Genomic DNA, 13400 nt, shown 5'->3' with positions numbered 1-13400 from the left:
TTTTTCCCTCTGGGAATGGCTTCCTACAACTCTGGTGCAGACTGTCCAGCATGCATGTGTCTTGCTGCTAGTCGGCTTGGACTCTGAGCTGTGTGGGGATGGGCTGCTTGGCGTTTCCAGCAGAGCCTCTGATTATATTCAGCTGATTTGGGTCAAGAGGTTTGAAGATTCATTGATGTTTCTTTGGAATATGAGAAAGCAAATGTATATGGCTCCTTGAGTTTGGACCATGTGAGAGGGTTTTCCTCCTATGAAAACAAGCCTCTGTAACTCAGACACTAGAGAGGTCAGCACATAAGCATGAAGAAAGCAAGCCTCCCAGAGGGAAACTGCTGTGTGGAGAGTCAACCCTACATCTGCCAGGAAATCAGCCCTTAAACTGAATCTGCGGCTGCTCCCCAGATGATAACTGTGCTCAGTGTGCCCCGATTGCCCCCTGGTGTTCTGAGCACCCTCAGCCACCTAGCCTTCTTGTCTTTTGGGGGGGAGGTTTGTGTCTGGGCTCACACTGACTTCCCCTCACTGTATCCCTTGCACAGTGATATGTGGCGGTGTCCTCGGCTCTCAGGTTGTTCATTTGCAGGTAGAGAGTGTTCTTGCCATTGTTTCTGTAGATGGTGAATTGGGCTTTCACAGAGTTGGAATAATATGTGCTACCACTACTACTACTCTGAGTAGTATGAGACCCATTCCAGCCCTTTCCTTGGAGTCTGGAGTCTGGCGGCCCCAGTCCATTCCATAGTTACTGAAGGAGAATCCAGAGGCAAGGCAGGAGAGTTTAAGGGAAGCCCAGGCTTCACCAAACCTCCCCCAGACTCCACCAGCTGCACATCACACTGGACACCTGCAAACACAAGGATATTGGTTAGGAAACTGCCACCCTGCAATGTTTCTCAGTCATGTCCACTCACGTGCTCTGTGTCTCTCATTCTCTATAAATTACCTCTTAAAATTGCAACAAGGAAAGTCCAGTTCAGCCCAGACTCCATGGTGAGAGATCTGTGTTCTGTCCTGAGTACAGGCTGGGAATACCTGAGAATGCTAGGCTAGGCTCCTGTCCCAGAGCTGCAGGGTCAGGGTTGGCTGCTTTTCATGAGCAGAGGGTCTCCATTTGCATGCCGTCCTCCTATATATAGAGCTCTGTGGTTGGACACTGACATGAACTATATGGTCCCAGACTGTGATATGTTGAAGGGTCAAGATGGTGCATGACCTAGGAAAGTAAATTCTCACAAAATAAAGAGATTTAACATGAGTTATACCTTTGAAATTCATCAGTAATGAACTCACCAAGAAGATTCAATGCTCACAAGCAGAGGGAGAATTAAAAGAGCAGTAGGTCGTTGTTCATGTCACAGGAAGTTCCAATTGACCCCATTTCCCCTACAAAGAATTCAGAGTATGAACTAAGAATAGAGTGTGACCCTGGAGCACATGGACTCAGTGTTGCAGGAGGTGGAGCATCTGTGTGGAGCATTGGAGAAATGTGAACTCTACAGAGAAGCAGACAGAGCTCCCAGGTCATGTTCATATAACAGAATTTGGTGCTAAATGCATAGCAGCCTCACTGCCTCATTTTGTTTTTATTCTCTAGACTCTGCAGTAAAACCAGATTCAAATACTTGAACATAGAAGAAACTCAGTCATGACAAGATCTGCTTTGCTGAAGATGTAGGTAGAAATTGGGTAGTAAGTATGTTAACATTTGAGGAGTTTGATTATGGGAACCTTGATGCAAACCACTAATAGAAAATAACATAGATGCAAATAACATAGAAAATAACATAGATGCATAGATTTCCCACTAACAGGTCTGATGCAGATAAAAATCATAATTAGTATGAAGAATATTAGTTCTATTTATCCCTTTAATACAGGATGAATAAGTCATTCAAAGCACTTCCCATTACTGGAGCTGGTGGATCTAACTTTTTATTAAAACTGTTCATCATTGCCAGTTCGGCCTGATGCTCAGTCTCAGGATCTGTGTTTACATGCACATTTGAAGTAGCTGTAATCGGAGAGCAAGAGAGGGAGTAGATTAAGCCCCCTGGTTCCTCTATATTTAATTTCAGAATAGCCATTTCCTCTTTTTCTCATTGTCCGTATTCATGTCTACAAGGGACCCATTGGGAACAATTACTATGGTTGTTTCTGATGGGTGTCCACTGAACTTGAACCTGATGCACTGAATGTATCAATGTGCAATGTGGAAAAAGGGACTCTATGCATGGGAGTGAAATACTAGGGATGGTAAATGAACCCCATTTCAACTGACACTCTCGCTCTGACCTCCAGACGCTACAAGAATAAGTGTATATATATGGCTGTGCCAGGTGTGTGTATGGTTCACTTGTCATAGAAACATAGTACAGGTTGCATGTGGGACTTCCATTGTCAAGGGTATCTGAACACTGCTCCCTGCCATGTGATGACATTAGTAGTGGCCAAGGGACATAGAAACTCAAACAGCTGTGGTCTCAGGTGAGGAGACTTCATAGGATCTCACCCTGAGGGAGACTGAAGGAACACAGATATCAAAGACTGCTGGAACCTTAAAAACCTACCAACCTTAGACTTTTCTTCCACAGTGTCATATGTGGGATGCTTGGTCAAAGGCAAGAACAGAAATTTCTTCTTGACTTTAAAGCGCTTTCATTTTCCCAAACGCATTCCATTGTTCAGACATAGGATAGTGTCCTAGAACTTTCTAGGAGACACTACAGTCCAATCCCAAAGCTGAACACACCAATGATTCCCAGATGACACCTCCATGAACACTCCTCATTTTGAGGACAAGGAAGCTTCCAATGTGCCCCCTGCACAATCACAGTAAATAGCAGGGGTCCTCTCAGGAGCATCTTCCCAGACACTTCCTTACAGTGCATCTGAGTCCCTGAGTGCCTGACGTGCATATGACAGCTTTGGTCCTGATCTCAGATACTGACTGTGTGGGAGGAAGTCAGGATGATCATCATCCTGTCATCTCCTCAGCCCAGACCAGCTGCCCCATCCCTCAAGGTTTTTGACACACTCTGGATGTGGGTTATCAAACTCTCTCTTGCACAGAAATACACAGCCATCTTGTCATTGCTCAGGCTACTCAGCTCTCTGTAGGCTGTGCTCGGGAACTTGTCTACAACCATGGTGACTCTGCTGTGGAACTTCTGTGTATACTTTGTTTCATTATCTTCAGTATCAGTTTCTCCCTTCTACTCAAGCCCTTGTTCTGAGGCCTGTCATACCCAGTGCATCCAGTAGTTGGTGAAGGTGTATCCAGAAGCCTTAGAGGAAATCTAGGCTTCCTCAGCTCAGCCCCCAACTGTACCATCTGCATGTGGGTGTAGGTGCCTGTGGAGAGGAGGCAGGAGTGGGTGGAAATACCCTTCGACCTTCCCAGGTCCACTCCTGAAACCAGGTAATGGGAATCCCTTACCTGTAGCCACTGCCTCCATGAACAATGTTCTCCAGCTTCAGTGAATGGTGAGGAGCTGTGCCATCAGGACTTCTGTAGGGAAGGGTGTGACTGTTAGTGATGCTCTCAGGGCACAGACAGACCCACATTAAATCTAGTCTACCTCTTTTCATTTGCATATACATGTGGGAGTTGGTTTCAGAGCTGAAGTCCTGACCCCACCTGAGAGAAGGCAGAGGACACAGAGACCATGCTGAGTGGGAGTCTGATGGACCAAGTCCTAATCCAGATATGAGGATATGTGTCCCATGGCTGGTCCTGAGCTCTGTCCAGGCACAGTGTCTCCCAATGAGGAACCAGCCCCCACAGGATACGTTCCTCATTCTGAATCCACCTTTCAGTGACACAGAAACCATCTGGACCAGTCTGGCCTTGATACTCGAAAGCCTTGTTACTAGGCCAGTGTGTCTTCCAAATTTTCCACATAGTGAGGTAGTTAAATAATCCCTATGTTTACCTCCTTACACTTCAGATATAAAGAAGTCATACAAATACCCTTAGTGACTGTGGTTCTCATGTCTTATTGAGTTTGGTAAATGCTCTGATGGAATTGGGCATTTACAATCACCATATGTGCAACTCTTACTTTAGATTTTGTTATGACAAGAGGAAGACTCAGGCCCTCAGAGGAAATTTCTCCCCTTTTCCCTCTACACCTGATCCTGAAGCAGCCACCCTGAGCTCAGGGGTCTCAGGTGCCCCCTGCTGCCCCAGCTGAACACTGCAGGGGATGATGCTGTCTGGACTCACAGAACATGGACATCTCAGTGGCTCTACTGAAGAATTAAAGGCTAAGTGCTGAGTTTAGGTAACCTTGATTTATTTAACTTAATTGCTCTGTCCAAAAAAACTGATTGATTGTCTCTACTACTGAAGCCTCTTTCCCCCCCTCACTGCAATTAGAGTCTTTGAGGTTATATACAGGAATAGAAACGGCTGAAAATGTGCATTTGGGAGGGAATAATATAATAACCAGATGCTTTCAGCATGGTTTTAATTTCCCCTGATAGTCTGAATCAATGGCCACTGGCTGAACAAAAATGTCTTTGGTAGTAATATTGGATCTCCTTAAGATTATACCAACTCTTCCTGGGGGTAGAGGTCCCCAGACACCAGTGGGAGCTACAATTACTTGATCATGTTCCTTTAAGATGAGCTTGTTGGTGGTGACCAAGTCCAGTCCTATGTTTCTATGGGTGACTACAGGAAGGTGAGAAACTGTGCATTTCCTTGAATTCCCTCATATTGATTGCTGTTTCAAAAGCTCCAACTAGGGTCGGGAGCACTGGACAGGGCATCTCCTTGGAAGTTCCCCCACATGGGCTGGCCATTTTTGTCTAATTTACAGTGGAATTCCTTTGCCCAATGTCTGCCTTTGCCAAAGTGTGGGCAATCTTTGGGGGGAAGCTTGCCATTACTTATGCCCCCCTCAGTGTGGACAAACATTCCTTGCACAGGTGACTGGACTTTCTACAGTTATAATACTTCAGAGCTCCCTTAATTGCTGCAACCAAGAGAGAGTACTCATCCTGCTCTGTGCCAACATTGTGACAAGCCTTGATAAATTCAGTGATGTCTCTGGTTGTAACTCGCAGGGGTCCTGTAATGGCCCTGTAGTCTTTGTTAACATTTTCATAAGCTAGTTACCATAAAAGAGTTTTGGCAGCTGTATGATCATCAATTTGTCCTTCAATGGCTTCCTGGAGGAAATCAATAAAGTCAATATATGCCTCCATGGCACCCTGATGGATATTGAAGAAGAAAGAAATTTCTTGGCCTGAGAATCAGGCATGGCCTTCATGGTTCTGAGAGCAATTTAAGCACTTTTAGTAAAAGCTTGAGCATGAATCCTGGCTTGATCTGCAATGGTAGCAAAATCACCAGATCCAATCAGCATAGGGAGGATGACAGGATTATTCATTTGTGCATTTTTGGCCACTTGGTAACCAAATGGCCTGAATAATCAGAGAATATTCCTAATGCCAGACTGTAAATTGAGCAGAGGTTAAAACTGTCCTGGCCAGGGCAATCCAGTCACAAGGGGCCATTCTATGGCTGTCAATGATGGCTTGAAACAGCCCATTAGTATAAAGAGACTGAAGCATATTTTTAATGTTCTTTTTTTAAATATATTTTATTGATTATACCATTACAGTTGTTCTATTCCCCCCTTCATTCCCCTCCACCCACATACTCCCTCCCCCACCATCCCCCCCTTAGTTTATAACCACGTGTCTCAAGTTCTTTAGATTCTATATTTCCCCCACTATTCTCGCCATCCACCCTATGCATTTTCTGCCTACCATCTATGCTATTTTCTGTGCCTTCTCCCCCCTTCTCCTCCTCCCACTCCCCTGTTTCTAACCCTCCATGTGTTCTTCATTTCTATGGTTCCACTCCTGATCTAGCTGTCCTCTTGGTTTGCTTTTGTTTTAGGTGTGGTTGTTAATAACTGTGTGTTTGCTGTCCTTTCAATGTTCATATTTCTCATCTTCTTTTTCTTAGATAAGTCCCTTTAGCATTTCATATAATAAGGGCTTGGTGATGATGAACTCCTTGAACTTGACCTTATCTGAGAAGCACTTTATCTGTCCTTCCATTCTAAATGAAAGTTTTGCTGGATAAAGCAATCTTGGCTGTAGGTCTTTGGATTTCATGACTTGGAATACTTCTTTCCAGCCCCTTCTTGCCTGTAAGGTCTCTTTTGAGAAATCCGCTGACAGTCTGATGGGTACTCCTTTGTAGGTGACTGTCCCCTTATCCCTTGCTGCTTCTAGGATTCTCTCCTTCATTTTGGTCTTGGCTAATGTAATTATGATGTGCCTTGGTGTGTTCCTTCTTGGGTCCAACTTCTTTGGCACTCTCTGAGCTTCCTGGATTTCCTGGAAGTCTATTTCCTTTGCCAGACTGGGGAAGTTCTCCTTTATTATTTGTTCAAATAAGTTTTCCACTCGTGGCTGTTTCTTTCCCCCTTCTGGTACCCCTATAATCCGGATGTTGGAACGTTTAAAGATGTCCTGGAGGTTCCTAAGCCTCTCCTCATTTTTTTGAATTCTCATTTCTTCATTCCTTTCTGGTGGGATGTTTTGTTCTTCCTTCTGGTCCATTCCATTGATTTGAGTCCCAGTTTCCTTTCCATCACTATTGGTTTCCTGTGCATCTCCCTTCATTTCAATTAGTTTAGCCTTCATATGTTCCTCTAATTTGTGACTATAATCAACCAGTTCTGTGAGCATCCTGATAAACAGATGTTTTGAACTGTGCTTCTGAGAGGCTGGCAATTTCTCGGTCGCTTAGAGTTATTGGTTCTGGAACTTTGAGTTCTTCTTGCGCCATCTTTTGGGCTGTTCGTGCGTGTTACATAGCAGGATCGGAGCCCTAGGTGTTCACCAGAGCAGGGCAACTCAGTCGCTGGGTTGTGACGCTGTATGTGGGGGCGGGGTCAAAGAGGAGCAATGGCGTCTCGTCTGCCGCCTCCCACCACAGCTGCCACCGAGACCGGGACCCATGCATTTCGTTCCACTGCATGCAAGTGTGCCACCGCCATCAGCCCTCCACCACTGGGTTCGCCCCCTGGGGCCTGCGTGGTCCGTCTCACTGTACGCGAATGTGCGACTGCGGTCAGTCTGCCCCACGCCCTGACTGGGTCTGGTCTACCTGTGCGCCTAGGTCGGGGGATCTATCCTGCCTGACCCTTCTCCGCTGCTGGCTCAGCCTCTCTTACCGTCCCCATTGAAGGGTTCATAGTTGTCGGACTTCTGTATAATTCCGTTTTCTGGTCTTTGGGTGTGTCCTATTTCTCCAAACCTTTGTTGTATTCAAACTTGGTTGTGGGAGAAGGCACAGTGTTTCCACCTATGCCTCTATCTTGGCGGAAGTCTTTAATGTTCTTTATTAAGTCTTTGTAAAGAAAGACAGAAGGGAAGGGACTCGAACATTTCTCTGATGCTTGACTATAATGGGAACAGCTGAGTGAACATCTAAATCCCCAGCCTCTGCTGCCTGCCAAAGGCACTATCACAAAGCCCTGACAAGATATCTGTTTGAATTTCTGTCTTTCTTTGTGGTGACACAACCTGCCAGAAAGAACACTCCCAGAGTTAAACTAAGGATCAATGACTATGAGGCAGATCCTCCTTTGGGGCTGCAGGTGGAATTTCCATGGATAGTTCTCCTGCTACATCATATATGACTTCCTTCTCTGAACTAGACTCCTCATCCTCCCCTGTGACTATCTCTGGCATCTTAGCCCATATAGGCATGAGAGCAGTCATGCCTAGTCCCCAAATCACTAAGTTGTGAACTCTGGTAGAAACACCACTGTCCTGTAAAGATTTTAGCTTGTTGCTTGCCCTTTCCCAAACTTCACTATCTAAGGTTCTCTTGTGAGGAATAGCAGGGTAGTATCCCTTTATATTTTGTAAAAGCTGAATGAGCTTCTGTTCCTTTACCTCACATATTGCTCCCGGGGGAGCTGCTATAACACATGCAGATACTCTTTCTGATCTTTAGACAAACCAGAGCCTATTATTTCTGTTAAAAGGCTCCTTTGTATTTCTGATTGTTGTCTTTTCAGAGGTCTGAAAGACCTCTGTCTTCACAGGTATCTTTCACCTGTGCAGAAACCTAGCTAGTTAGGTATTGGGGGATATAGTGTGGTGGGTCAAAATGTGCTGTTGGTGAAAGACAGTCAGGGAGGGGTACCAGACATTCCAGGTACACTAACCCTGCTTATGGATCTCGGATCCTCCTCCAAGCATCTAAGACTGCGAGGGAGGGCTCGAAGTTCTAGGTCACCAACCTTCATATCATGCTTTCCTGGGTGAGCCATAAGTTATAATAAGTTGTTTTGGAGGTCCCTATAAGGAATTGATCCCAGATGCCCTCTCAAGGTTCAGACTTATGTGGGAACATCCAGTTTCTCAACTTGAAGAAGCACCTTCTCTCCTTGGAGCTTGGCAAATTCCAAAAGCTCTCATACAAAACCTGTAACTAACACTAAATTCTTCTGGAAAGTGACCTTCAGAGTCTGGTCAAAACTGAAACACTCATTCACTATCTGCTTTTCCTTATGCAAGAGGACAGAGAGGAAAGGCAAAATCAAAAGGACTGCAACAGATGGCCTAAAAGAAAAAAAAATCTGCTTATATGCTTGTAAATAGTCCTGTAGCTCATTGCTGGTTTTTTTAAAGATTTTATTTATTTATCTTTAGAGAGGAAGCAAAGAGAGAAGGAGAGAAATATCAATGTATGGTTGCCTCTCGTGAGTCCCCTGCTGGGAACTGGCCTGCAACCCAGGCATGTGCCCTGACTGGGAATTGAACCATGATCGTGTGGTTCGCAGGCCCGCACTTAATCCACTGAGCTACACCAGCCAGGGCTCATTGCTGTTTTTAAAGCTGATTGAAGGGAAAGTCTTTGCTTTTTCTTCCAAGCCTAAACATAGTTGGGGGTTTTGTCGAGAGGATGGGCCTGCAAGTGTTTTTACAGTGTGTCTCTTGTTGCATGGACATTTGCTTGTGGCTGGTGGGAAACCTAGTGCCTTGTCCCAGTCCACATTCTTCCTTATCCTCTCATAAGTGTCCTATAGCAGCAAGCACCCTTGTGGCTTTTGATTGCTTGACCAGTGCCCCTGAGATATGGCAAATGCTTGGCAGAGAGCAAGTCTCCTTCTTACTAAAGAGGGTGCAGATGCAAAGTGGCCAAAAGATAGGGAAACCTTGGAAGAACTCCCTTTTCCTCTGAAGTGTAACACACTGCGATCTTACCGAAAAGCACTGGGTGTCGTTTGCCCTCACCTGAGCTGATGCACACACTCCAACCAAGCTGGTGTGTTGTTCACAACTGTGGCTCATAGCCCTGAGTCACTATTCCTAAGTGCCAGATGATGCTCCAGATGATTTGGACTGTGACCATCAAGCTCTGTGTGTTGTGGCTGCAATAAACAAATTCACAGGCTTTTATTGCTTTTCTGGGCACGTTACTTTGAGGATTTTTACCATGCACAGGTTCACTGTAGGTCATTACCTTTTACAGATAAGAAAAGGAAAGGATGTTGCTTATTACTTCAAAGAAAAGGATGTTGCAAATGAAAGGGGAAAAGTGGTTGAACTGGTTACACTCCATCCTTGGAGGTTTAGAACAGAGTTTAGGAAGTTACTTTAAAGATATGCAGTAAACGTTTCCTGCTTCAATTCAAGGTGAGGGAGTTTTAGCAAAAGCAAGCCTCTAAACAGCCTAGTTCCCTATGGGAAAGCTGATCTGTGGGCCTGGCTCCTGTGGGTTGCCTCGTGCCTGGGGATTTTCTGAATCAGGGCTGAGTAGCATTTGCCACTGCCACAGGGGTCAGTTCCCTATGCCTCTCAGCCCATGCCTTCTGTCTCCTACAAAGAATTTTGCATCTGGTTTCACACTGACCTCTCTCAGTGCGTATCTCACAAAGTAATACAAACCTGTGCCCTCAGGTCTCAGGCTGCTCAGCTCCATACAGGCTGTACTTTCAGACTTGTCTGTGGTCAGGGTGACTGCCCTGAAACTTCAAGGATAACTTTGTGTTCCCACTGTTAGGGTAAACCCACCCCGTCTATTCAAGGCCTTGTCCTGGGGTTTATAACACCCACTGCAACTCATAGCTGGAGAAGGTGTATCCAGAAGCCTTGCAGGAGACATTCACTGAAGCCCCAGGCTTCCTCACTTCAGTCCCAGACAACACCAGATGCACCTGGGAGAGGGCACCTATGGAAAGAAGACAGGAGTGGGTGGAAATGTCCCACAACTGTCCCTGGTTCCTACCTCAACCCAAGCAGTGAGGATCCCCTTAAAGTATTCAGCACTACCAAGAATGGTATCCAGATACAGCCTGTGATTAGAGGCTGTGACTTCAGGACCTCCGTAGGGGAGAGTGTGCCTCTAGGTGATGCTCTCAGGGCACATATAGTCTCACATTAACCTAGTATACCTCTAATTTGTATACTCATGAGGCAAGGGATTCACAGGTGATTTTTGACCCCACCTTTGAGAGGGTAGAGGACACAGAGACCATGCTGAGTAGGAGACTCAGAGTCCAAGTCCAAATTGATGTTATTGGATATAAGTCCCTTGTCAGGTCCCTGACCTCTGTGCAGACATAACCCCTCAAAGTGAGGAACAAGCCCTGACAGTACATGTTCTTAATTGTGAGTTCACCTTTGGTAACACAGAGACCACCAGGAGCAGTCTGACCTTGATACCTGCATGTCTTATTGTTGGATCAGTATGTCTCCATAACTGTATCCCTAGTGAGTTAATAGAATCTTCCATCTGCAGCCTTTTACATTTCAGATAATAGAAGCCCTAGATATACCCCCATTGACTGTGGTTCTCATGTCTTATCCAGTTTGGTAAATGCTCTGATAGAATAGGGTGTTTAAAGTCACCTCAAGTCCAATTTTATTTTAGATGTTTTCTGAGAAGTGGGAGACCCAGTCCCTCAGAGAAATCCTTCCCCAGCTCCCTGTGCATCTGAACCTGGTGCAGAAGCCCTGAAATTCTGAATCCCACATGTCCCTTGCTGCCCAGCTTGTTCCCTGCAGAAGAGTTTTTAGTCTGGACTCACTAGGAATGGACCTCTCATGGTTATGTGCTGACTTCAGGGTGCAGCCACAGGGATACCATGTGCTTCAACATCCTGGACACTGAGACTGCCTGTACTAAACCCCAATGACTCTATAGTGAGCCCCTTACCCAGTGCTCCATGAATCATCAGGGATCCTCTTCCCTGGAGCTTCCAGGTGGACTTACACAGCTAACACCTTTGAGTCCAGAGACCTTGGGGGTTTTGAAGGCATATGATGCCCTCTGGTTCATCTGATTGAAGGTCCTATCTGAGTATCCTTGCATGTGTCCCTCATCCCACTGCACATTTACTGCTCTATAAATCACATACACACATAGAGTGATGATTTTCATGGTAGTGAACTCCAGGTCATTTTATTCTCTATTTCTTCCACACTGGCAGGGTCCCTACATGATTTCTAATCCTGGGTGTGATTTCTTGAGTGAGTGAGTCATGGGCTGCTCTGTGAGGGACATGCTGGCCTTTTGTCCTTTCTAGATGCTCCTTCCTGATGAATATCTTCTCTTTTACCTCTTGCCTGGTGGTCCTCAGACTCCACATCACATGGGGAGACAGACTCACTGCTCAGTGACTCTCAAGTGCACCTTTCAGTTGCAGCAGGATCCCCTATCTCCTCCTTTATTTGGTTTTCAGGTTTAGCCCTCATGGACATTCCTGCACTGACCAAGGTGTCACAGGTGATAACTCAAGCAGTGCTGATCATTACTTAGACTCCCATTCAAAGATGGTCTTCTCTAGGGTCACTCTTATAGGAGCTGTGATGATGTTCTAATGTGGAACCCAGCCTACGGGGTCCATGTGTTGTGGCTGTGATGAACAAAGTCATGTTGACTACAGAAGTCCTGTGGAGAAAAAGGGAAGGCATGGCCACTCTCTAAGAGAAAAGGGGCCACATTCCCTTCCTGGTCAGGCTTTTATTGCTTTTCTGGGCACATTACATCAAGGATGGTTCTCATTTACTATACACAAGTTGGCTTTAGGTGGTTATCTTTTACAGAAAACAAAGGAGAGGATGTTGCTGATTTCAACAAAGAAGAAGGATATTTGCAAATGCAGAGAGAAAAGTGGTTGAACTGGTTACACATGCCCTTGGTATAGCACAGCATAGTTTAGCATAGATTTTAGAAAGTTACTTTGAAGATATGCAGTAAACATTTGCTGCAAAAATTCAGGGTGAATGAGCTTTAGGAAAAGCAAGCCTCACAACAGCCTAAGTACGATTCAGGCCTGGTTCCCCATGGGAGAACATATTCATAGGTATGAGTCCTGTGTGCCAACTCATTCCCCACTGGCCTTCCCAAGTGGGGGCTGGGCTAAATTCCCCATGCCACATGCAACAGTCCCCTATAGTGTTCAACACATGGGCACCAACTCCTAAATCCAGCAGCCCCCCAGGCACTGAGATCTCTCTTATCCCCAGAGACAGAGAAGGGCATCTGATTGGTTTTCTCTGCCTGGAGAATGTCACATGTGACTCCTATGTAGAAGAATATGAGAATGCCCCCATTTCCAGAGCACCATGGATCTGTGGTGGGTTTATCAAGCATGTGTCAGTTATGTTGTCACCATGTCATTTAAGTTACTGCATATTTATTCTCTGTGTTGAACTCGTCATTATCACATATTATTGCACTGACCTGCATCAAGCAATAATCTTCCTTAGAAAATGTTCAGAGTAATCTGATGAGTGAGATAAATCTTTTTTGTTTCATATGTATCTCAGAAATGTTCCCACATTAAAGGCAAATTGCAGTTGGTTATTTTCTAAGATGAAGAAAAACTATTTGCAAGTCAGTGACTGAGGACTTCTCATCAGCATAGTTTACCAAAGTCTCGGTGAGCTGTGATGCCACACAGTACTGCTTTATCCATCCTCAGAGATCTCTGTGTCTTCATGAGGCTCTGTTTTTTTTCCATGGGCCTCATGGGTCTAGTACACATGGAATGTTGGGTATCAGCTTTGCAAATTATAATGTGACATTAATGGGATCCTCCCTTTGTTCACTGAGTTCCCAGTATTGTTTTAAGAAAACACATGTGTGGGCTCTGGTGGGAAAACCTGGACAAGGTTCCATGCTTTCTGATTTATGGTAACAGAGGGCATGGCCCCCCAGAGAATGAGACTCAAAATATATTTACATTTATTTTTATATAGACTTGTGCTCCTATTATACAAAATGGTACATCTCGGAACTTCCGCCAAGATAGAGGCATAGGTGGAAACACTGTGCCTTCTCCCACAACCATTTGAATACAACAAAGGTTTGGAGAACAAAGACACAGCCAAAGAACAGAAAATTGAATTATATG

At 45.2% G+C, this 13400-nt stretch overlaps 1 pseudogene; it reads right to left on the bottom strand.

Moving 5' to 3' along the window:
* Positions 1–454: 454 nt before the first annotated feature.
* Positions 455–3146, bottom strand: LOC118992904 (immunoglobulin heavy variable 3-23-like; annotated as a pseudogene).
* Positions 3147–13400: the final 10254 nt, after the last annotated feature.

The sequence above is a fragment of the Sturnira hondurensis genome, unplaced genomic scaffold (genome assembly GCF_014824575.4).
Source record: "Sturnira hondurensis isolate 20B ecotype Veracruz unplaced genomic scaffold, ASM1482457v3 Scaffold0008457, whole genome shotgun sequence".
NCBI lineage: Eukaryota > Metazoa > Chordata > Mammalia > Chiroptera > Phyllostomidae > Sturnira > Sturnira hondurensis.
Note: the sequence above shows the minus strand (reverse complement) of the source record. Positions and strands in the feature narration are given on the sequence as shown.